Here is a 23,909-nt window from a genome sequence, read left to right on the forward strand (position 1 = left end):
GATATAAAGATAATCAGATTTGTTAGGGGAAAAATACTTTGTTTAGTAGTAATATTTTGACAATGCTCTTTAATGATTAGTTAAAAGGTTTAAAAATAATGCAGGTTATTGGTGGTAGGCTGAGCTGTTACATATGTTTGATGTTATATCTGTTTTGTAAGTTCACAACTATAATACATTTATTGTTTATGTATGTTTGTGTATGAGTGATATATTTCAATAAATTACAAAAAAATTTAATTAAAAAAATTAAAAAGTAAAGAAAAAGAAAATTTAGCAGTTGAAAGCAGATCCAACAAGAATTTAGTTTGAATGCTTTAGCAGCCTTCCAAACTTAAGTCCAACCTTTCAGTTCCACATTATTCGTTAGCATTCTAAATTTTTCTTTCATTAATCCATTATATCTTTGTATGCTTCCTGCTTATATGGGGGTTGCATACTAAATAATATTCCAGCATATTCCTTCACTCTCTGCCCACTTTTGCAATTCTTTTACCCTAAAATGACTATCTTGATCTGAGTTTATGATTAGAGAATTTCTGTAACAGGCTATCCATGTTTCAAGAGCTTTAATAGTTGCTTTTTTATTATTCTTTTTCCATGTCAAAGAAATCCCTTTTCCTGACCATGTTTCTACCTATTATAAGAGTAAGCTTTATTTCCTGTTGGTGTCATCAGACCTACATAGTCAACTCATTTTATTTGAAATGCTGTATTTCATTTTGTCAGTTGTGTTTTCAGGTTTTTTATAGAACTCCCATTTATGAAAATGTCTCTTGCAATCTGTACGTATGTGGGCAAATTTCTATTTTGTGTCCATTTAATTGTACCATGTAATCCTTCATGTCCTGTCTGTTCATAGGTTTTCCTCCATAGTGTTACATCATCTTCTGTATTTTCCTTTCTCCCTTTTCTTTCTTTATTATCACCTTACATATAGTTTCCATATGTTCTATTCTATTCTATTTAACCTATTGCATTAGTATATTTTGTTTTAGATTTGTCCTTTTGATGTGCTGATACATGTGTGAGCATGATATCTTTTTTGAATTAGCTATTTCATCCTACATTTCTTTGTCCCAAGTGTCATGGTTATTAATTTGCCAATTATTCAGTTTTCATGATCCAGACCATATTGCCACTCCTCTAGCTACTGCCCATTGATCTATAAAGACATAGTTTTTTTCTTTTTCTCTTTGAGCATTTGTTCAATTGCCAGCCAGATTTCTACTAATTCTGCTTGTTATGCTGAATGATGCCTCCCCTTACTTGTTAGGGTTTTTGCATCTTTGAGTGCCAAGGCCACAGTCTTCCAGCTCCCCCATCTGCATACATGCATTTTCAAGTGCCTTGGACCAGGGTGGCCCCCATGGCCCAAGTGCTTGCACTTGGATCGACTAATCCCTCAAAAATTTCAGGAAGCCCACAGTTGGCAATACTCAGATTTCCTCAGCAAATGCAGAGAGTGGACTGTCTGCTCAAAAATATACCATTTCCAATTGAGAATTCGTTGAACCAGCATAATTCTTCTGTGCTAATTTCGCATTTGCTTAGCCCATGCCAGTATGGGTTGTGAGATTTTTTTTTTTTCTGTTAATGGCTTTGAATATTGTAGGGCTTCTCACAGTGCACAGGTATTCTTCTTAATACTTTTTAGTTCAGAAACTTACTGGATAGAATCTAGCAACTTTTGGTTTGTTGGTCTGTAATGACTGTGTACCAAAGCCTTGTGTAAATATAGGTTCTAATCTTAATTTAGAGTCTAATACTATAGGTGCTAATGTCTGATAATTTGTAATTGCATCTTTTAGTTGTAATGCTAATTCCTGCTTTTCTTCCCAGGAATAGGTTTTGTTTTCCCTTGTTGTTTCATATACAACTTTCAACAATATACCTATATAGGGTATAGGCTGTTTCTAATAAGCCGAATAAACCCAAGAAATTTTATGTCTCTTCTTTTGTGTTGGGTGGTTGTAACTGTTGTAATTTGGTTATGATTGGTTTAGTTTGTCCTTCTGAGAACCAGTGTATTCCAAAAAATTTTACCACAATAATTTGTCCTTGCATTTTATCTTTCTGAAAGTAAATAATTTGTAATTTAATGTTTCCTGTTCTCTTTTGTCTGTTCCAATTATAATAATGCCATCAGTATAATACAAGATGCTATCCTAGCGTGTGGATATGTATAAGAAAATATATATGATTCTGGTATTAACTGGTTGTATGCTATTACTGGGCTATTAATAAATTCTTATGGTAATCTAGTGAACCTATATCACCTTCCTTCCCATGAGAATGCTTTCACTACCAATAAATATTGCAAAGAATATATCACTAAAAGCTACGTTGTATACCATATTCCTTTTCCTGTAGTAACTTTATTAATTACTGTACCAATATCTGGTAGTGTTCCTTCTAGTTTAGCAGTAGCCCTATCAAAATTTCTAAAATCTACAATGACTCTATAAGATTCATCTAGTTTTTAACTGGCCAAATGTTATTATTGTAAAGTGAGATGTTAGGGATTATTATGCCTTCTTCCACTAGCTCCTGTAAATTTTTAGTAATATACTAGAAACTGCTCTTTAAATTACATTGTGCAGTATTAATTACTATAATTACATCTGATAGCACAACATGAATCCATTTAGCTTTTGCTAATCTGTCGTATGTTACATATTTCTATTCACATGTGATGCCATAATGCCCGTTCCCAATATGTTTTCTAAATTAGGCCATATGAGGCTTTTTGGTTACATAGGTTCCATTTCCACTATTATACTATATCTCTTAACCCAAGTTCCTATACTAATTTTGCCTCCCAGACCTTCAGTACAAATTTTTTCATTATTTTCTTCATCATTGTCTATCTGGATTTTAAACATTGTGATCTGTGATCCAATATCTACTAACATTAGATATTCATATTTACAAAATAATCCATAGAAATGGTCACCCTTATATATGGGTAATTGATTCTACCTTTGACCAATAGTTGGAGACTGCTGAGTCCCTGTGTCCCTATAGTAACACAAGGTCTCTATGTATCGCTGTACTTTTTCTTGGTTTACTTTGCATTTTACTACTTACTGCACTAGTTATGTAAGAGGTCGTAGGTGGTCTAAAGTTCTCTCTGCCATCACCATTGTTTCAAAATATTGTTCTTATCTGCCTAAAATCTTCATTTCTATTATTGAAAGCATTCCTAATATTTTGTATCCCATTTCCTTTCAGCTTTTCCCCTATTGGTACAGGTTTTTCCCATTCTAGATTAAATAGGGGGATCTCATAGGTTTTTCAAAACTGAGCAGTGCTCTGAAGGCATACATTTTATCCTAACATACTTCTTCAGCTGTTCTAATTGCGTTAATTTATTTGCCAATTGTCTCAGCACCTGTGAAAACTGTGAACAGAGTTATTCTCTCCCGACTTGGTGCTGATCTTAGTATAATTTTCTTTATTTGGTCTGTTGCTTTTGCTTCTAACAGGCTATTAGTACGACCATCATGAATCATAGTCCATAGCCCCAGCTTCATCAAGGTATTAGTTGCAGCCCCCACAGAAGGCCAAGTCCCTGTTATGGCTGCTGCTAAATTTCAAAAGGGCTTAATTTCCAAGCCCTAGAAATCAAATCAAATAGTGATCTTTCTATTTCTGGATGTTTTTCACCAAAACTTCTAAGTATTTTATTTAGTCTAGCATCATTAGATATGTTTCCTGATTGTATTAATTTGCCACCTATTAATGGCAAATTATGTCCTCCTTTGGACCATAGATCTAATAACCACTGTGTTTCCGTTGTTTCTCCATTTTGTGAGAATTTTTGCCTTAATTTTATGATTTCTTGTCTGGGAAATGCCCTTTGCTCTGTTACTGCAATAGGGTCATTATCGCTACTGTTCTTAGTAGTTTTAATCAGAGTGATAGGTCTCGCTACATCCATGCCAGCTGTACGGATCATCCGGATAGTCATCACCACCTGGCAAGGAATCTGGGTCATCACCTGGAGCATTTGGGTCAGGATTTGGATTGGTCTTTTAGACTCAGTCCTTCTAGTCAGAATGTTCCCTTTACTTTTATATCTTTGTCTATGTTGCCTCTTGCTTGTGGCAATATAGAAGGTATTTCCTTCTGTTTAGCTCTTAATTATAGGATATAACTCTTCTGGTGTGGTGATCAGGCCAACATCAGGCCAACATCTCTAATCCTAAATCTTAGTTTTATGACGTCCTCTGTTGGCCTCCAAGCATCCTCATCTTTTAACACTTAGTTTTCCCCCCATTTCATTGTCTTAAAAGATTTTTCCACAGCATGAGTGTTTTCCAAACTTCTTCTCAGTTTTCTTCCAAACATAAACGTCAATTAAAATAAGTACATGCAAAATTTCAAATAGGCAATGCTGATACATATCTCCCATGAATTCTTTTCTTTTAGAATTTATAATTTAAATAAATATATTGCTTGTAGTGCCCAAATAAGTATTTGCATTGGTATTGGGATCCTGCCCACTATGCCAATTGTCATGTAAATTTCGTTGTAGTAACTGACAGGTGATCAAAATGAAAGTAAATTAGGCACTTGAAAACAGGTCCAACAGGATTCTAGTTCCCAAGCTCAATGCAATTTATTTGCTTGCTTGATCTCAAGCTTCCAATACAACCAATACACAATAGCCAGATCAAAGACATATAAATATTAAAGATAATCCCTAAAGTCCACCTGAGGACTGGGGAAAAGTAGGTGGTACCTTTAACAGTGGGTCTCCAGAGCTAGGTTAGACAGGGTTTTCAACAGAGGTTGCAAAGCCCATGGGGGAAGCCACTGGGCTGGTAGCAGGCTGTTATTGAGAACAGCAGATAATCTTGCAGCATAGCGCAGGCATTGGAGCTGGAAGTCAGAGCAAGCCAGTGTCAGCCTGCCTCTTACCTGATGCTCGTAGAAGTGGTATCTGCACTGAATTTTGTAGAAAGTGCCCTTCTGGCTGGCATTAAGCCAGTCCATATCATATTCTTGCATAAATAAATGCCTGGTTATCAGTTGTTACAAAAACATGTTTTTCTCAATTTGTTTACATTCTAATTATGGTCAACATTTTACAATGTTTTTTGAAGATTCAAGATCATTAATAAAATTTCAATACAGAACAATTATTTAAGCCTAAAATTTTCTTTGTGTGTAAGTTTTAAACTGTGGTTGTGATTTTCTCTCAATAGTTATAGGATTGATGGCGACAAATTCTGTTTTTGTTTTGTGTAATATATATGTGTACATATTTGCAAAAACTTAAAGTCAATAATAGCCTTTAAAGAAATACAATATTTTTTTTAAAGTTTCTTTCTATGCATCTACCCATTGTCATTTTCTTTCTTTAAGTAGTATTGCACGCATTTTTATTCTCCCATTCAAGGTTTAAGATAAGTTAAATATCTGTGCTAGGAATCCCCAAGACAACCCCCAGATTCAATGATTTACTGAGTACTCACAGCACTCAGCATATAGCCCTGTTAATGTGTTTGCTGCTAAAGCAAATACCATACAATACACTGGCTTAAACAGTGGGAATTTATTGGTACCAAAAATAAGGTACCAGCAACAAGGTTCTTTCCCCCCAAAGATTGTGGTGTCCTGGGGCTGGCTGGCAATCTTTGGGGTTCCTTGACTTTTCTATCATGTTAATGCATATGGTGGTATCATCTTTCTCTTCCTGGTTCTGTTGACTTCCAGTTTCTGGCTGTTCACTATGGCTTCTCTTTTGTGTTCAATTTCCTTTGCTTATATGGACTTCAGCCACACTGGATTAAGGCCCTCCCGCATTCAGTTTGGACACGCCTTAACATAACATCTTCAAAGGTCCAATTTACAAATGGGTTCACCCCCACAGGATCAGGGGTTGGGTTCTGAACATGCTTTTTGTGGGAGACATGATTCAATCCTAACACCATGCCTAAGATTATTACAATGAAAGGATACAAAGCACAATCAGCAAAGGGATAAAGTGCATGGTGAGGACTGGGGAAAGCAGAGGCAAGCTTTCAAGAACCCTCTTCCACTGGAGTCACACAGTAGGTGTTCAGCACAAATCATAAAACAGTGTAGGTTCAATGAGCGAATTTTATTAGTTAGTGGTAGGAATCCTCCCACAGGGACACTTGACCTCCAAAAAAATAAAAGGTAATATAGTGGATCAATGGGAAAATGATGATGATGGTATTTTTAGTGTGTGGGGCTGAAACATTTGGCTACCCAAATGAAGAATGTATTATCATCCTGGTTTTTCTTTAAACAAACCAATTTTATTGATATATATTAATAAAGCATACAATCCATCCAAAGTGTGCAGTCAGTGGTATTTGGTATAATCACAGAGTTGTCCATTCATCAATTCAATCATGATTAGAGCATTTTCATTATTCTAATAACAATAATAATAAGACAAATAAAAACTCGTCACCTCTCAATCTCTCTATGCTTCCCTGTGATACAAAGCTGCTTAACATCCTGTTTTAGAGAGGTAGAAACTTGGAACTTCACAGTAAATCTTCACAGATATATTGTGATTCACCAGCACTAGGTCACCAGCTGGTAAGTAGTGGAATCAAAATTTGAACCCAGATAGCCTGGCTCTAGAGGTCATGCTCCCATTCATAACTGATTACCTGTTATAACCTTGGCACCTCATCAATTTTCATTAGACTATAAGAAGGATGATGGGACTACTGCATCTCTAAACCAATAAACTTATAGATAAATATGAAAGAATGCAGGGTAAGAGTACTATATAAAGTGGAAAAACTGTGTGTGATCTGCCAAGGAGAGTGACTAGTTTCCTTATAGCCCTATCTTCCCAGAGATCTTAATTGAAATATTAAGCAAGTATATCCTTTAGATTTTCAATATATCAGAAATGAAAAATGATCTAAATATCAGTGAATATCAAAGGCATATTATTGGTGCAGTCATTCTTTATCAATGTGTTTTAAAGTACTCTAAAAATTAGTGGCTACAAACAACAAACTTTTTTGTGTGTAACAGTTTCTATGGGCAAATTTGGGCAAAGCCTAGCCCAGTAGTTCTGGCTCTGGGTCTCACATGAAGTTAGATTCAGATATCAGCTGGAGCTGCCATCATCTGAAGGCTTGACTGGGGTGGAGGATCCACTTCTAAAATGATTCACTTCCAGGGCAGTCTGTAGGAGGGCTCCATTCCTGACTTCTAGGGCCCTCCATAGGGTTGCTTAAGTGTACTCATGTTGAGGCAGGTTAATGCAGTGAAAGAAGGAAGGTGGCTCAGGCCTGACCATGTTTGCAGACCACATGGAGGACAGAACACATGATTGAGAGATCCCACCTGGGAAGCTCCTGAGGGGAAGGCTGCCAGAAAGATCCCATGAGACCCTGGCCATGAGATCCCATTTGGAACTCTTTCCAGGGTCAAGGAGAAGGTCAAACAGGCCTTCTCATTAGACCCCTACAGCTAACAGGTGGGGGTCATAAGGCAACCAATCAGAACAGCAAACAGCTGGGGCCCCTCCCCAACACTATGAAGGGAGAGTAGTAAAGGTATTAAAAGGCCTAACCTGGGACCCCCACATGCATGACTCACTCTGCAGTATTTCCACAGACCATGTCTGGTACTGTGTAATCTTTTCTTGTTTCTTAATAAACTGTTTACTCCCTTGCCTACTCTATGGCATGTCCTTAAATTCTTTTATGTGACATGAGCCAGGAAACTAGAAGCCCAGAAACCCAGAGCTTTCTGCCAACAATGTCAAGGTTGACTTCCCCAGAGTAAGCTATCGAAGAAAGAGAACCACCAAGATGGATACCACAGTGATTTTTTAAATGACTCATTCTCCAAAGTTACCCATTATAGTGATTTCTGCTTTATTAGTCATTGCAGTATCAATAAGTATAGCCCATACTCAGGGGAGGAGAAACAGATTCCATCTCTTGAAGAGAGGAGTATCAAAGAACTTGTGTACATATTTTCAAAACTCCACAGTTGGTAAATGCTCCTTAAGTCTGAAGTAATATATTTGGTTTTGCCTTCGCAGCTCATTCTCATGATTGCCATTGAGAAATCTTGGTAGATAGAGTCAACTAAGAGCCTATTCTCACTTTTGTTTTCATATTTGGTATTTTTTAGAGGATTATATGAGAATGGAACCTTGAATATATTTGAAACTCAGCACAGAATATAGTTCATTGCTCAAATAAAGGACTGAGGGTATTAGTTTCTCATTTCCTTTTTTTTCCCTATCTGGTAGTGTTATTTTGTTGTTGTTGTTGTTGTTGTTGTTGTTGTTTTGGTGCACCTTTCCTCACTGCACAGGGGCCTGCACCTTCCCATGATGGTCTGGGACACCCTTTTTCTTTCTTTAACCAGGAGGTCCCAGGGACCGATCCTGGGTCCTCCATTCAGTAAACGAGAGCTCAATTGCTTGAGCCACAGCCGCTTCCCTCTCTATCATTTCCTTTTAAAACAAGTTTTCCATTTGTCAAGAAACAACCAATTTATTTCTTTAAAAAAGATCTACTCTTTATTAATCATGCAAGGTAAACTTTTCCCAAAATCAACCCAATCAGAGGCAAGTTGCTGGTATCAATTGGAAATTATTATTTTTACTTGAAAAATATCCATTTTCCAAAGCCAAACTGTTTTTCAAAGTGATATTAGATTTGGGAAAGAGTAGAATAGCAATTTTCCACCTGTGAAAATTACCTGTCATTGGCATGAAGAGATATGATGTTTGAACAGAAAACATTTATTTCAAAATTTTCCCCAGGTAGAGAAAATTTTCTTCTATCTCATCCTTTAAACACTTAATCCACATCAAGAACTGTAGGCAGCTAGGAAGTAATCCCTAGTCTATATGTCCTAGACTTGCTTTCAGATATGGAAACTGAGTCTAATAATTGAAATTAGCTTTCTCCTTAAAGCTAACAATGTTGATAGTGCCTTTTTTCACTTCAAATCGGCAATTGAAATTCTCACTGAAGAGCCAACACAGTCAGGCACAATATAAAACAACGTTTCCTTGGCAAATCCTAAATCATTAACATGCAAAGATTTTGAGAATATATATATATATATATATATATGTATATATGTATATGCACATTAAATATCATAATGTTAAGTAAATCTAGTTTCATAGAAGTGAGTGGTCTCTAATGGTGAAAATGAGGACAAGGATGAATACACAACTTGTTCAGTTTTAGGAGTTTCAATTCAAATTGGACCTATTTGCAGGACAATGTTTAGGACAGAAAAAAGGACACCAAAATCTAAGTGTTAGAAGGGAAAAGCATGTCATTCTCTCCCTTGGCATTGTGGCTTAAAGAAAAGGGATGCCTTCAGCAAAAACTATCTTTAGCTTCCTTGTGGGCTAACAGAGTCAAGGAGAGATCCCTGATAAGGATTTTTGGAGTGTCACAAGAACATTTCAGGCAGAAAAATAAAACAAAACAAAACATATTTTTCATCTTCTAGAAGAGTATCATTATGTGTTACTGTGTTCCAATCTTGAAAGTAATGGCATCATATCAGCATCACATTTCTTCCATCACTTTACCTTTTGCCTTTGAGCAATTAATCTCTGTAAGAGATGCTACTTTAAATACAGAAAGCTTCAGAGAAGATGCTCCTTGACTAAGCACATAATAGCAGACCTAGATTTTTAACTACCTAGTAATCCATTCTACCATATGCTCCAAAGATAAAACCCAAAAGACTCACATATGTGCAAGATTAGCCTTAGTTAGATAGTATAGTAGTGCCATATAATGGTTCTCAACAATGGCACTGTTGCCCCCCTTGGAGTGCATTTTGTGAATTCCTAGGGTATTTTTTTTATCTCAATGTTGTTCTTTTGGGGAGGTGGGAGAAGGAGGGGAGTACTCCTGGCCTTTAGTGGGGGAAGGGCAGGTGAGTCTTTCTGAATTTCACAAAAGTCCCATACAAAGAAAAGTGGAGAACCCCATATACCTTCTGAATGCCCCAGACATCTACATAATTGAAAAGTGTATTTATAATTATTCCAGCCCTAATCTACCTCCATTTTGCAAAGTATTTTTTGCAAAGTTTTAATATACATTGCAATTTCCAGGATTGCAACATCATTGTAAATTATGGGTAAATTCTAATCTGTTTTGTTCAGAAATTACTTATTTTACTCTTTAGGGAAAAAAATGCATTTTGTACTGTAAAGTTGCTCATGTATAGGCTCCTATATAAGTATAGTACATACACTACCTATATTACACATCTGTGTCAACCTGCATGTTACAACTGTGTCATTCAGAGTGATTCTTAGTTTAATTACAGTTGGCTGCTTTAAGACATGTTCTAGTATGCTCTTAACATGAGCATTTAAACATCATATAATAAGATGCATCAATAAATTATTATTTGATTTTAAATTACTTTCCTTTTATTTATTTTTAATTAGGAATATATTTTTTATTTTTTGGAAATAGATTATATTACAAATAAATTTTATTACAAGATAGTAAAGGGGGTGTTTCAAAATATTTGTTATAAAAAGGTGGAGCCTGAATCAGAGAATGAAAACCACAATTAATAGTTTGGACTGCAATTCTATTTTTACCTGAATTTAAACCCTGTCTCTAAAATGAACAAGCTTCATGACCCCAGGAAAATGTTCTTCACCTAACTGGCCCTCAGTTTCCTTATATGTAAAGTAAAAATAATGATACCTATCTCAGAAAGTGTGTTCAAGACCAGCTGAGAAATTTTATGTCATGTAGCTGGCTGGAAACTTTGACTTGGAGTGAGTTTATACCTTGAAGGGACTTAGAGATTATTTGCATAATAGTATTATGGCTCATCTGAAGAAACCAGAGCAAGAGGAGCTATGACACTGAGTCTACAATTGCACAGTCAGTCACTCATCTAGGTTTCCATTACTGTACCAGAAATCCTAACTCATTTGGTCTGGATTGGATTCTAGAAACAGATGTTTATTGAAAAACTCCCTGAGGTAATATAATAAGCAGTAAATGGTGTGAGAAACACTGTATAAGACCCATTCAACTAACCAGAGGAACAGAAAGCAGTAAGCACTTGCAAACAGTCAAACACTGTTGGAAATCCACCTTTCGTAGAATACAATGAAATAATATTTGAGACCATTCATATCAGTTGCAATTATGCAAAGGATAAGAAGTAATTCTCTGTTCTAACCTCCTCAAACATTTAGGTGAGGAAGAAAATTTTCTTTTAGAATGCCCCCATAGTGAATGATACAATATCCTATATGGGATGTGTCCATTCCAGGCTACTAACTACAATTTGATTACATTTGCTTTCAATGCAGTCTATCCCATTCTCTCCATTTTCTCTCTTTTTCATTCTTTATGATAAAATAAACTCTTAAAGCAATTCCCTCTTTTTTTCTCCTTTTATGTTTGCTAAACTCAAATAATCTGATTTTTTTTAAAAACTGTCAAAAAATCATTTTTTTCTATTCTTAAAGAAGCAAAGTTGCCTCAAGCAGGGGGCTCCTGTGGACTCTAGAGACATCTAGACACTATAGGCAGGGCAGACACAATCCCAGGAATTCAGCAACCTGTCAGTGGGCCTTACCTTGGAATATATGACAGCCTATCTCCTCAATGTATCAGAGTTAAACTTATTTATAATTTTCCTACACATGACTCTTATGCCCCTTTTATTTGAACCTATAATTAGCACTATAACCCATTAAATATGTGTCCCGGAGACTTAAATCTTCTGGCTGTTCATATGCGGGTTGAGCCTTGAATCTCAGCAGAGTTGCAGCCCACACCTGCTCTCCAGTTTATTGGACTCGCCCAGGACAACAAACAAAAGGCTGATGATGGACAATGTCCATCCCCAAAACAGAGTATCTACAACTGCAAACAAGTCAGTTCCACACCTGTACCCCATGGGCTCTAAACCCTCTCTCAAGTGGCATCAGAGTAGGGATCACCATGCCCAAATCCTCAAAATTGAGGAATGAACAAACATAAGGGGCAAATGCAACAATGGACTAAAGTAGATTTATTATTCTAGTAATGGAAGAACTTATAACATTGATACAAAGGCAGGGGTTTTGAGAGGAGGAGGAGGAGTTGGGTGTAACATGGGCATTTTGGGGACATTGGAATTATTCTGCTTGACATTGCAATGACAGATACAGGCCATTATATATTTTGTCAAAACCAATAAAACTGTGTGGTGCAAAGTATAAACCATAAAGTAAACTAGACCATGGTTAGTAGCAATGCTTCAATAAGTGTTCATCCGTCATAACAAATGTTCCATACCAGTGAAAGATATTAATGGGGGAAGTGGGGGAGGAGGAGAGAATGGGTTTTATGGGAATCCCTTTTTTTTTTTTTTTTTTTGAGGTACTCAGGCCAGGAATTGAGCCTGGGACCTTGCCTGTGGGAAGCCAGCACTCAACCACTGAGGCACATAGCCTCCCCTGAGTTGGCCCTTTCGTTTTCTTGTTTTCTTGTTTGCTTGTTTGCTTGCTTGCTGTTTGTTCTCCTGTTTTTAGGAGGCACCAGGGATGAAACCTGGAACTTCCCATGTAGGAAGCAGGCACTCAACCACTTGAGCCACATCTGCTCCCTAATGTAACATTTATATAATCTAAAGCTTCTTTAAAAATAAAATTTAAAAAGCAAAGTTGTTTACTATAGTAGAGAATCAAAACAAAAGATATTTCCTACAAACACTATTCAACTTGATTTCCTAGCCAGCAAGGAGGAAAGGTCAATAATTCATTCCCCAATCCTTCCATCCCAAGCTGCTTTAAAGAACAAATATAAAAACCTTCTTCAGTTTGTGGCCAGATTGTTGCAGGAGGCCATTTCTCCCAGTCATCAGTTAAATAATAAACTCTGTCTGGTACTCAGGAAGGCACCAATGAGAAGCTGAATTTGTGCCTCCTAACAGATGTTTTCAGCTGAGAAAGCACTGAGGCACTTCATGCAATCTTTGTTCCGAGCAAATCATGGACTTACTTCAAGCTCTGTTCCATATTCACAGGATCAGTACCTGAAATGTGAAGGAAAACAACACCAGAAAGAAACACCATTCTGCAGGTAATTCTTCATGACACGGGCTATAGCCAGCAAGGCAAGTAGAATCTCAGACGTCTGTTTTCTCTTCATCAGTGAGTCGCATGATTTGTTTTCAATCCAAGGAAATTCATTGTGATACATGGAAGAGTTTGTACATATTATACAAGAAGCTAATGTTTCCTGTAGAGATGGTTTAGGATGGCATAGGCAATGTTAAGCTCTTTAAGAATTCAGAGCAGAGTTTGTAGCACACACTTTAAACCAGCTGAAAAAGAGAGAAAGATAGGCAATGACAAAATTATGAAGGGTGTTACAGTGTTGGATTTTTAAAAAGAGGTGGAGAGAGAGGGGTGCTATGCTATCTGGTAACTGCTAAGATGTCTACAAAGTGGTGCAGATCCCCAAAGCATAATTCCAGCAATGCAATCATTTCTTTCAGGGTCTGTATTTCCCCATGGAGTTCAACCAAAGTGTTCTATCAATAAAATAGCATGCAAGAAATACAATTCCACCTTTCAAGCTCTAAACTAGAACAAATATTTATGTGTTGATATGACCTGCAAATTTTCAGCTGGTAACATAAACCAAGGAAAAAATACCTAAAATGAGTTGATTGAAAGAAACTCTGGGGATTTCAAAGTACCTTCTACAAATTACTTCATCAATCTTCAGAAAATCCTTAAAGACTTCCATGCCCATTTATAGAGGCATAAAGTAGAACATACATCTGGGCATGAGCTGGACTGGCATGGGTACAGTGAAAAAATGACAAGATCTTGTCAGCTTTAAGTCAGATATCTTCACAGTCCTTGAGTATCAGGCTGAAGAACTTGGGTCTGTTTTCATTGACCTTTTTGGTTTTTTGTCAGATCAGATAATACTACATCCATTTAAATAACTCATGACGACTTGAGTTAAAGTGGTATCTCAAAATCAGGCCCTAAAGTCTCCTGAGATGTGATTTAGTGTTACTTGTCTTAAATAATGCTATTTTTATATCTCTTGATCTTTTCAAGAGATAAATGACATACTTTCGTGCCCTATGAAGCTATTTTTTTGGATACCAGTTTATGAGTCCTGGTGGAAGGTGATGGAAGGTGGGGGAAAAGAAGGAACAATAAGTTCTCTAATATATACAAATTATATTCTTTCTTTGCAAATACCTTGTGCAGATGTAGAGGAAGGGTCAAGAGAGTCAATATGGCAAAATGGTACAGAGACGGACTTTCAAAACGCATTTGGGTACAGGACCTATTTTCAGTATTCATTAGCTTGTGGTCCTGTAGATGAACCACAAAAAAATTTATGGACTGTTTTATCCAGATCTTCTCCTGCCCTCCAGTGAGGTTCAATTTGAGTCATGCTTACACCAGTCACTTAAAAGAAAGGGGTAGAGGAGCCTGTTTACTGAATACTGCAAGCAAAGAAGAAAAAGGAAATCTATAACCATTTCCCACATCCCTGTTCCCCGCCGCTCCCCCCACCCCCACCCCATCTTGTCTCACTCAGGGTCTTGGTCAGGTTAGATGTAGTGCTCATGACTTCCCCAGAATGGGGTCCATTATATGCCTCCTCACTTTTCTTGTCCCAGGAGAGGCAGTATGATAGGGGTGTGTCTCAGGCTTTCAAATAACATGGTTAGTTTCTTTCTGGCCCACATTCTCTGAGGTTCTTAGATCTACAAGTTATAACTTCTTTAGCTCACATCTTCTGACCACTTAATGGGAAGACCAGGGGTGGGGTGGAAAACTTTCATTCAATCATTATTGACTCATCATCTTTATTTGTCTTAATTTTAGCTAGAGACGTGACAAATTTTGACATCAGAGCTTTCTTGTTAGCTCTAGCTAGCTAGGTTACAGTTATCCATATTTTATAATGTATTTTAAATTTAAATATATAACTAACCAGAAATATGTCAGAATTGCTCTATAATTTTTCCAAAGGAAAAATTCATAACAATTGGCTGTAGAAAATTCTCCCAGCATCAACAGACATTTGCTTTCCTTGCAGACTATCAGCTCCCAAGATAGGGGATAATCATAAACACACCTGGAAGAAATTCACCATATACTTCTCCTGTGAAGTAGAAAGAATAATATTGACTTTATAGGGCTCTTGTGAAGGTTAAGTGAGTCAATTAATGTAAAGTGCTAAGTTCAGTGATGAATATATAGCAGCCAGTAAATGTTAGCTATATCATCATCATCATCACCACCATCCTCCTAAGCAAATTCACTCTGCTGGATATCTTCATTTTGCATATCAAGATCTATTTTCCACCTTTATGATCTGCCTGTTGCCCTTTGGAGCTAAACTTACCTTCAGGTTGGGTTCTACCACCAAGGGGCTCCAAAAAGAGATAAGAGGGGGCTATTCTATTTCTTGCTCATACCTTTGAAAATAAACCCATTTTGAATATTAATCCTCATTTGAGTGTGTCATGTATTTCCTATTGGGACCCTAACTTTTAAATTCATCTTTATAATCATCGTTACCATCATCAGAAAGTTTAACATTATGAAGGAAAAATTGCAAAGATAATTAGCTGAATTTACAAGTTTTCACCCACATATATCATTTGTAGGCAGAGTCAAACTGAGCAAAATGTGCATCTGTTCAGGTGCAATTATAATGAGTCTAAATTATAATGGTTTCAGCCAAGCAAGAAATAAAGGTACTTTAGCTGATGTTTAGGGAGGTTACAATTTTCATAAATGTTGAAGATGAGATTTAATATAGGACTTTAATCTGAAAAGCATTCTTCCTTAATGGCTTCTTTTCAAGTGCCTAATATGGCAATTTCCATTGTTCATATTGGACACTTAAAAACAATAGCACTTCATTCTCTCTGTATCTCATTCAAAATATTGATGCCACAAACCTACTGAAATTGCCATTTTGGCCCTTTTAATTCTCTCACTATTCTGAAATAACATTTTTCTGATAACATTTACCTATTGATACTATTATTTGAATCTTATCTCACATGAAAGGAACAGTTCTGGATGAGGAATCAGGAGACTTAATTCCCAACCCTACCTCTTTTAGTTTGTCATCCACTATTATATAGATGTGTTCCTTAGACAGTTTTTTACTACTATGTGCATTAATGATCTCATCTGTTAAACAGGAATATTTTACAGCATGTTTACCTCCTTGGACTATTTTCAAAATAACATGAGGTAATATATATGAAAGTACTCTGAAATGTTGAAATAATAGATAAGTGTGAGGATTTAAAAGTATATATAATTTCACACATGAAGCTATTCTACTATATTTGTATGAGAGAAATAACTGTAATGCTCATTGCTCAAAAACACATTGATGCAACTTTATGTATCCCAATTAACAGAAGTAGAAACTATTCAAGCATATGTAAACTGAGAGAATTTCCATGAGACATATATGGTTTAAGGAAGAGTTTTGCTAAGAGCTAGCCATACAGCTTGGGCGCTAGGATGACTTTTCTCAGTTCCTGGTACTGGTTTCTCATTGTCTCCAAAAGAAAACAAAAATGGAAGAGATGAGCCTGATTAAAGGATCAGAAAAGAGTGAAAGTGTGTCAGATAAATTGTACAGAGCTAAGAGTATTTTTCTCCTATCCAAATCTGCAATTAAGGCCAGGGTATATTCCAAAAAGCAGAATCAGTGTGAAATGAAGAAAATACCCAGGGAAGAATGTGACCAATTTTGGCCTTGGATGGTCCATAAGAGTTGACTCATACTTAAAATGAGCATTACAGTTATTATACATTATAATCTATTTTTTTCATAGAAAACATTATTTTAATATTCACATATATGTATATATATATGGGTTCAAACCATTGCGAATTTTTGCTCTTAAGCTCTGTTGGCCTCTATTTCCTCGTTCATTCAAAATCGGTTCATTCATGGAGTACCTACTACATGCCAGGTATGGTTCTAGGAGCCAAGAATGCTGTATTAAATGTGATTGATAAAGTCCTTATGCATGGAGAGATTGTATTTTAGTGGCATTAAACAGAAAATAAACTAACAAATGGGAAACATAATTTTAGATAATGCTAGTTTTAGTAGTAGAGAGTAGGGCTGTGGAGAAAACAAATTGGATGATGCAATAAACAGTGACTGGCAAGGGAGATTCATTAAGATTGTCGATGGTCAGCAAAAGCCTCCAGTGATATTTGATTTGAGAAGTTCATAAACCAATAGAGTGAACCTCTGGAGGATCTGGAGGTAGAAGATTCAAGGCAGAAGGAATAGCAAAAACAAGGTGCCAAAATTTTGAAGTAGATCTAAATTTGGCATGTTTGAGAAAAGAAGGTTCATGTGAAAAAAGCAGAAGAGTATTCTAGAGATTACCAGAAAGGTAGGTAGGGCCAAGCTCAGGGAAGGCTTTGTTGACCAAGATAAGGAGTCTGCATACTACTTTAAGTGCAAATCTAAGCCATTAAAATATTTTTAGAAGAGAAAAGATATCAATTCATTCTGTCATTCAATCAATATTAGCATCCTCAATTTACCAGGCATTGATTTAGGCTGAGGATTTTTAAATACAAACAAAATCTCTGTTGCTGATCTATGGATGTCTTCCTCTACCTACTGCATGGGGGATGCTTTACACAGAAACAATACTGGAAGCTGTTAGAAACCTAAAATAGTAATCCAGCAAGAGATGGTGGTGGTTTGAGTAGGGTAGCAATTTGAAAAATTATTTTTATCTAAATCATAGATTTCCTGGGAATATAATTTACCAGAATGCTGATATTATTTAGTAATATTTAGTAATGTTCAATAAATTATAAATATTACCATAGAGCGACAGTGGGAATCATTCCAAAAATCACTAGTTAGAAGGGCAGGAAACTACCACCATACACTGGTTCCAGAAGAAAGGGACAAAAGCTACAAATAACTGACTATTTGTTAACAGTAACAGGCATGGCTAAGGTAAGGGTAGGAATTAAGAACAGGAAGCCTTCACTTCTAAACAATGATCTCTGGGCAGCATTTATTTTCTTCTGGTTGAGTGAACACCATAGGGTGCAGGAATGGAAAAGAACTATAAGGACTGGAGTGGTATGATTAATGTGTTCCTTCATGGCATTGCAAAGGCTTATTAATGCATTTACCATGGATACTGAAGAAATTGTAAAATCAATTCTAAGTTCTTATTTAGGAAAATGGAATATAATAGGATTTTCTTTTGGCTTTGTGCCTCTTTAGCTGCTAAATATAGATATATATACATATATGTATACATATACACATATACATACATGCATATATGTGTATGTCTACATGTATATATTTTGCTGCACTATTTCAGGCAAGTTGCACGCCCACTCCAGTGCTTCTGTATGGATATCCTGAGAATAGTAACATGCTCCTGCATAACCACAATATCATTATCAAACCGAAAAAAAAAAATCCACTAATATCTCTGAGGTCTAGTTAATTTTTCCCCTTGCATTGGTTGGTTAAATTTCTTTTCAGCCTTTATTTTAACTTATACTATTTTCTAGTCTTGATTTTAAAAGGCTAAAATAAAGTCTAATTAGAGTCTGGTTAAAGATTTTTGTCAAGAATATTTCACCAGGGACATTAGTGCATTACATTAATAGGCATATCATGCCAGGTTAATCCATGTCTGTGACACTATGTTTGATTACTTGTTTAAGGTCATGATCATCAAACCTATCCATTTTAAAAGTACCTCTTCTCCTTTGTAAGTAGTAAGAAGAAATCTGTGGAGGTATACTTTGGGATTATCTGGTTTTTCCTTAATGTTTTTTACCTTCTGCTGATGATTGTCTTTGAATGAGTTATGATTTTGGAGGCTTCAAAATGCTGATTTAAAAATTTTTTTATCATTCCTTTTATGCATATAACTGTTCTAAAATAACTATATTTATATATATTTTAAATAATAGAAATGTAGCAAAATATAATTTTGAACTTTCTCAAGAACCTATGCAAATGGATGTGATTAATTTTTCTGTCAAACTGATAAGATTCCTATGGTGGGCATCTGTTAGTTTTGCCTGCTGGTATTTATTATTTTCCACTTTAGGGAGCAGCACCTCAATGTTCTGTTAGGGGATCTATGCTTTTCTTTTCATGTGATCCACAGAAATGTATACATTTCTGTACCAGAGATGTAAGTATAGAAACATAACCATCGCCAGACCAATTAGAGAATTCTTGTGGTCACAGAACTTGAATGGGCACATGATTCAAGTTAAAGAAATCAGTATCAATTTTAGAATTTTGCTAGAACTATTAGAAAGGAGAAGTTCTATCTTTAGAATTGTTATGTGTAGGATAGTTAATTCTAGAAAGTCAGAATTTCTGCATGCATATGGCTGACTTGAAAATGAAGCAAAAGCAGAGAAAAAAAGCATTAGTAAGATGAGATAGAAGAAAACTGAGTATTTAAGCCCTTGGACCCACTTCTGGAGCTGGTCTACCTCTGGACTTTCAGTATAATTAGCCAATAATTCCCCTTTTTGGAAAAAAAAAATCCCTGAGTTGGGTTTCTGTCTTTTGCAACTGAATCATCCTGGCTAATAATACGCTGTTTAATATTTATAGAGTTTAGACTAGAATAGGCCTTTGGTCCAATTCCTTCAGTTCATGGATCAAAAGCTAAGGTCCAGAGGAGTTCTGAGACTTGCAAGATTGCACAGCTGGTTGGTTGTAGAGTTACAAGTAAAAACCAGGTCTCTAGATTCTGTTGGGTTTTTTTTTAAGATTTATTATTTATTTATTTATTTATTTATTTATCCCCCCCACACACTTGCAGCTTGCTTGCTCTCTGTTCTCTGTGTCCATTTGCTGTACGTAATTCTGTGTCTGCTTGTCTCCATTTGTTGCGTTATCTTGCTGTGCCAGCTCTCCGTGGACATGGACCATCAGCTCTCTGTGGGTGCGGGCCAGTTTGCCTTCACAAGGAGGCCCCAGGATGCAAATGCAGGGCCTCCTATATAGAAGACAGGAGCCCAATTGATTGAGCCACAGCCACTTCTCCTCTAGATTCTGTCTTAAGTGCAATATCCTACTCCCTTGCAATTTGACTTTAAGGTGTATTCAGTGTGTGAATCATAAAAGCTATGCACTGATTAATTTGTATTTTACTAATCTTTGTGTAAACAAATCAAAGAAATCGGGTAACAAATGAAAGTTTTCTCCTGACAATAGTAGATCTAATATTTTCTTTGAGCCTAGTAACTCCCATAAGTGTTAGAGCCTTTTAATGTCTTAGTGATAGCCAGGTTCAAATTTCTCCAATGGTAGAAAATATGAACCTTATTATAATGCGATTTCTGCCATTGAATTTTCACGGAGATGAAATTACATTATAATAAGGTGACTATCCTTCTATTTTCTGTGATAACTGTCTTAAAATAGACTCTTTTTCTATAGGGTACTCTAAGTTAATGAGAATCTGGTTTATTAGCCATTAACAACAAAACTGATCCAAACATTTGCTGTTTTAAGAAGAAAAACTAGAGTACATTTAAAAATTCCATATGATACAGTTAAAAACATCTGTGATTAGTGTAATTATAATTCCCCAAATATCTTGTCTCTTTTTACCTATATTACTTATTTGAAACAGATTTTGTGCATCCTAAAGTCATTTTCTTTTGTTAATTTCCCTAAGAAACTTGTAAAAAAAAAAACCATAATATCCTGAAATTCACATATATACTCCAGCAATCTAGAAATCCAGTATTTATGTCAGACTCACGAAATAACACCATTCCTTTCTAGCTGCACTAGGGAGCAATAGGAAAATGGCCATTTATTTTGTTTTGTCATTTTCCTGAGTAGGCTACCCACGGGGTACTTAAATAGTTGATTTTCTCTTTTGCCATCTCTCTAGAATAACAACAAAAATATATTCAGCTACCAAGAAACTAAATAGGTTATTTATGTTTCACTTGTCAAATCTATATTTTCCAAACATCCCCTGAGCCAGATTTGAGGTGGAGGTAGAAGTAGGGTAGGGGATATTCATACATATTTAATTTTTAATTCTAAATAGGTAGAGTTCTTTTCCCCCCATGTTAGTTCTGCGGGGCTTCCACAATTTCAGCAGTAATGGCATCCTTATGCTTTGAATTGTTTTTGTGGAATCCCATGGGGTCAAATGGCCAAATTGCATGGTTTTAACTTTCCAATAAGAAATATGGTATATTGGCTCATCCACATAATAAAACATCTCCACCTCTCTGCCCACCGCTACCCCCACCCCCAAACCACACGACACAGGTAACATCTACATGGATGACAGATCTCTGGAATACAACCTGACCAATTCTTCATCTTAGATTTTTTCATCATTTCTTAAAGCTGACCACCAAGAAGTACTTCAGTAGAAAACCAGTATTAGATTATTTGAAGAAGAAGAATATCAGCTTAATTGGATGCTTGCTATATGAGTACCATTCAGCAATAGCTCCATGCCAGGGATTATTTCCTCCATGCCTCCATTACAAGTCTACTCTACCTGTTATCAGAATGCTGCCTTCTCTTGCTTATTACTACTCTCATTTTTATATTGTAATATTCAGCAACTACAGGAAAAAGAAAGGAGGTAGCTGTTACATGAATAACACATTATTCATAACATTAATAAAATAATTCAATAAAAATCCCAGATGACCAATGTTTGAAAAAAAATACTACATGTCATGACCAAGATCTCTAGGCAAAAATTGGCTCTAAAAGAAAAAGAAATCTCTTATGGCAGACTTAACTGTTTTCTTCTGCAAATATTCCCAAATTTGAAAATGAGTGCACCATTGAGTTTGTAATCTGGCCCAGCCTCATCTGTTCTCACCCAGGACTGGACTTAGACTCAGTCAAACTGAACTATTTACAGTTCTGCAAATTCTAAACTCTCCTTTGTTCCTGATTTTAGTCTAAGCCCTTGTTTCAGTGTGAAACACCTTCCACTCACACCCTCCCTTCCTTCTTCCTTCAGGGGATTTATGCTACTCATCCATACTGTCACTCAGATATTGCCTACACCAGGAGGATCCCTATCTTTCCCCTACCTGACCGCCATCTTGAGTAAGGGTCTCTCCAGGCATACCAACAATTGAATAAATCTCTGCCTCTCTGCCAGTCTTTATTGTATGCATTTTAGCTGTCTGTTTCTTTATTATATGCCCCAGAAAACTGAAAGCTGATGATGAGAGTCCCTTTGACTTTTGATCTGTTCTTCAAGACCTGGCACAGGGTTTAAAACGGAATAGCTCAGAGCAAGGTATTCAGTAAGAATCAGTGTAATGAGGTAATGCTATTTTATCTTGACTATTATCTTTGTATATTTTTTATCTTGATTATTATCTGACATTTTTTCTCAACAAGCAACCTTCAGATAACATGTATCATAATTTGATTTCCCTGCAATTTTTTTATGAAGAAAGCATATGCCCATATTTGAAGAATGTCTAGTCTGGTTAGTGGTCTCACTGTAAACTTAAAATTTGATATTCGGCTTTTACATCCATGCCTTAGGAATGTGGTAAGGAAAAATCTGTATTCTGGTTGCAAGCTAGGTTCAAGACTATGAAGAGAGGTGGGGCAAGATGGCATCCGAGTGAATACACTCTTGGCATCTCTCCTGCAAAGGACTAGCTGAGTGGGGACTGAACCTGCCAGAGCAGGCTGTTTCAGGAACCTACAAAGCAGGAGGTGTCTGGATGTCGATATGGAAAGACTGTGACAAAAGTAGTGCTCACTCAAGGTAAAACTGCAGGTTTCTTACACTGAAGTCAGAAGCTGTGGGAAGGCAAAACCCTTATCTCTAGGGCTGAGTGTTTCAGCATTCCCTGAAAACTGCTGGTCGTGTGGCAGCATTCCAAAGTCCTGTGTTCCCCAAACATGTGATTCCCAGTTCCGTGTTCCCTGAACATCCATAACCCACATTCCACAGATCGACATACCCCTAGTCCACATTACCCTGGGTCTCCACTTCCCAAACACAGTACTCCCCAAAATCCGGCATACCCCTATCCCTCTGGTATTGGACTAACTCCAAGAGAGGGAGGGTTTTGGTGGGAGGTGCAGAAGAGCTTGAGGAGTGCAGGTTCAATTTTCTGGTTCACTCCCTTTTCTTTGAACTTGGAGGAGCATACCAGCTGGCTTGGGGAGAGACTAGGAAGAGAGGAAAGGCAAATCTATTGAGAGAGACCAATTCACCTAAAAGACCTGGGATAGAAAATTTGGTCTGGGAGAAGGTGGAGTCAGAAAATTAATAAACCCTTCTGTAGCACACCTAAGGGAAAGGGTCAGTAGGACATGCTCTGCAGGCTTCCAATAGCATATTTAGGGATCCTGGCAAGGTGTGTGTGCTCTTTCTCAAGAAATTAATAGTCATTATTTTCTATGGTGAGTTGTTTCAACAGGGACCCATCTGAATCTCCTATGGGACCCCTCATGCAGCCTTTCTGTTGCCCTGGGAGAGAGGGAAGTGAGGAAGGGAGAAAGGGGGAAGGCCAGACTCCTAAGCAATTTATTCAATTGCAAAGAAGATTCCTTGCTTGAGGCCTTGTCTGGTCTTTTTTGTTGTTTTGTTTTCTAGTTTTTCCTTCCTTTTAATCCTCCCATGGCCCTTTTTTCTTTTTTCTTTTTCTTTGTCTTGTTAGCTCCGCCCCCCCCCCCCCCCATTTTTCCTTCTTTTTTCTTTTTTTATATTAGGTGCAGTAGGCAGCATTTCTTATTTGCTGTGATTCCTCTTCCTCGATTTCTTCTTTTTTGTGTGTACTGATTTTGGCTACCAACACTATCCCCTTTCCTTTATATTTTTCTATCTTCCATCATTTATTACTT

At 36.6% G+C, this 23,909-nt stretch overlaps 1 long non-coding RNA gene across 1 annotated transcript in view; it reads left to right on the forward strand.

The window, feature by feature from the left end:
- The window catches only part of LOC131273858 (uncharacterized), a 91,774-nt gene that overhangs the window by 15,945 nt on the left and 51,920 nt on the right, over nucleotides 1-23,909 (forward strand). Inside the window, exon 2 of the long non-coding RNA XR_009181025.2 lies at nucleotides 13,042-13,097. This is a non-coding gene — a long non-coding RNA (uncharacterized lncRNA). The remainder of the gene's footprint in view (nucleotides 1-13,041; nucleotides 13,098-23,909) is intronic.

Source organism: Dasypus novemcinctus, chromosome 17, assembly GCF_030445035.2.
Source record: "Dasypus novemcinctus isolate mDasNov1 chromosome 17, mDasNov1.1.hap2, whole genome shotgun sequence".
NCBI lineage: Eukaryota > Metazoa > Chordata > Mammalia > Cingulata > Dasypodidae > Dasypus > Dasypus novemcinctus.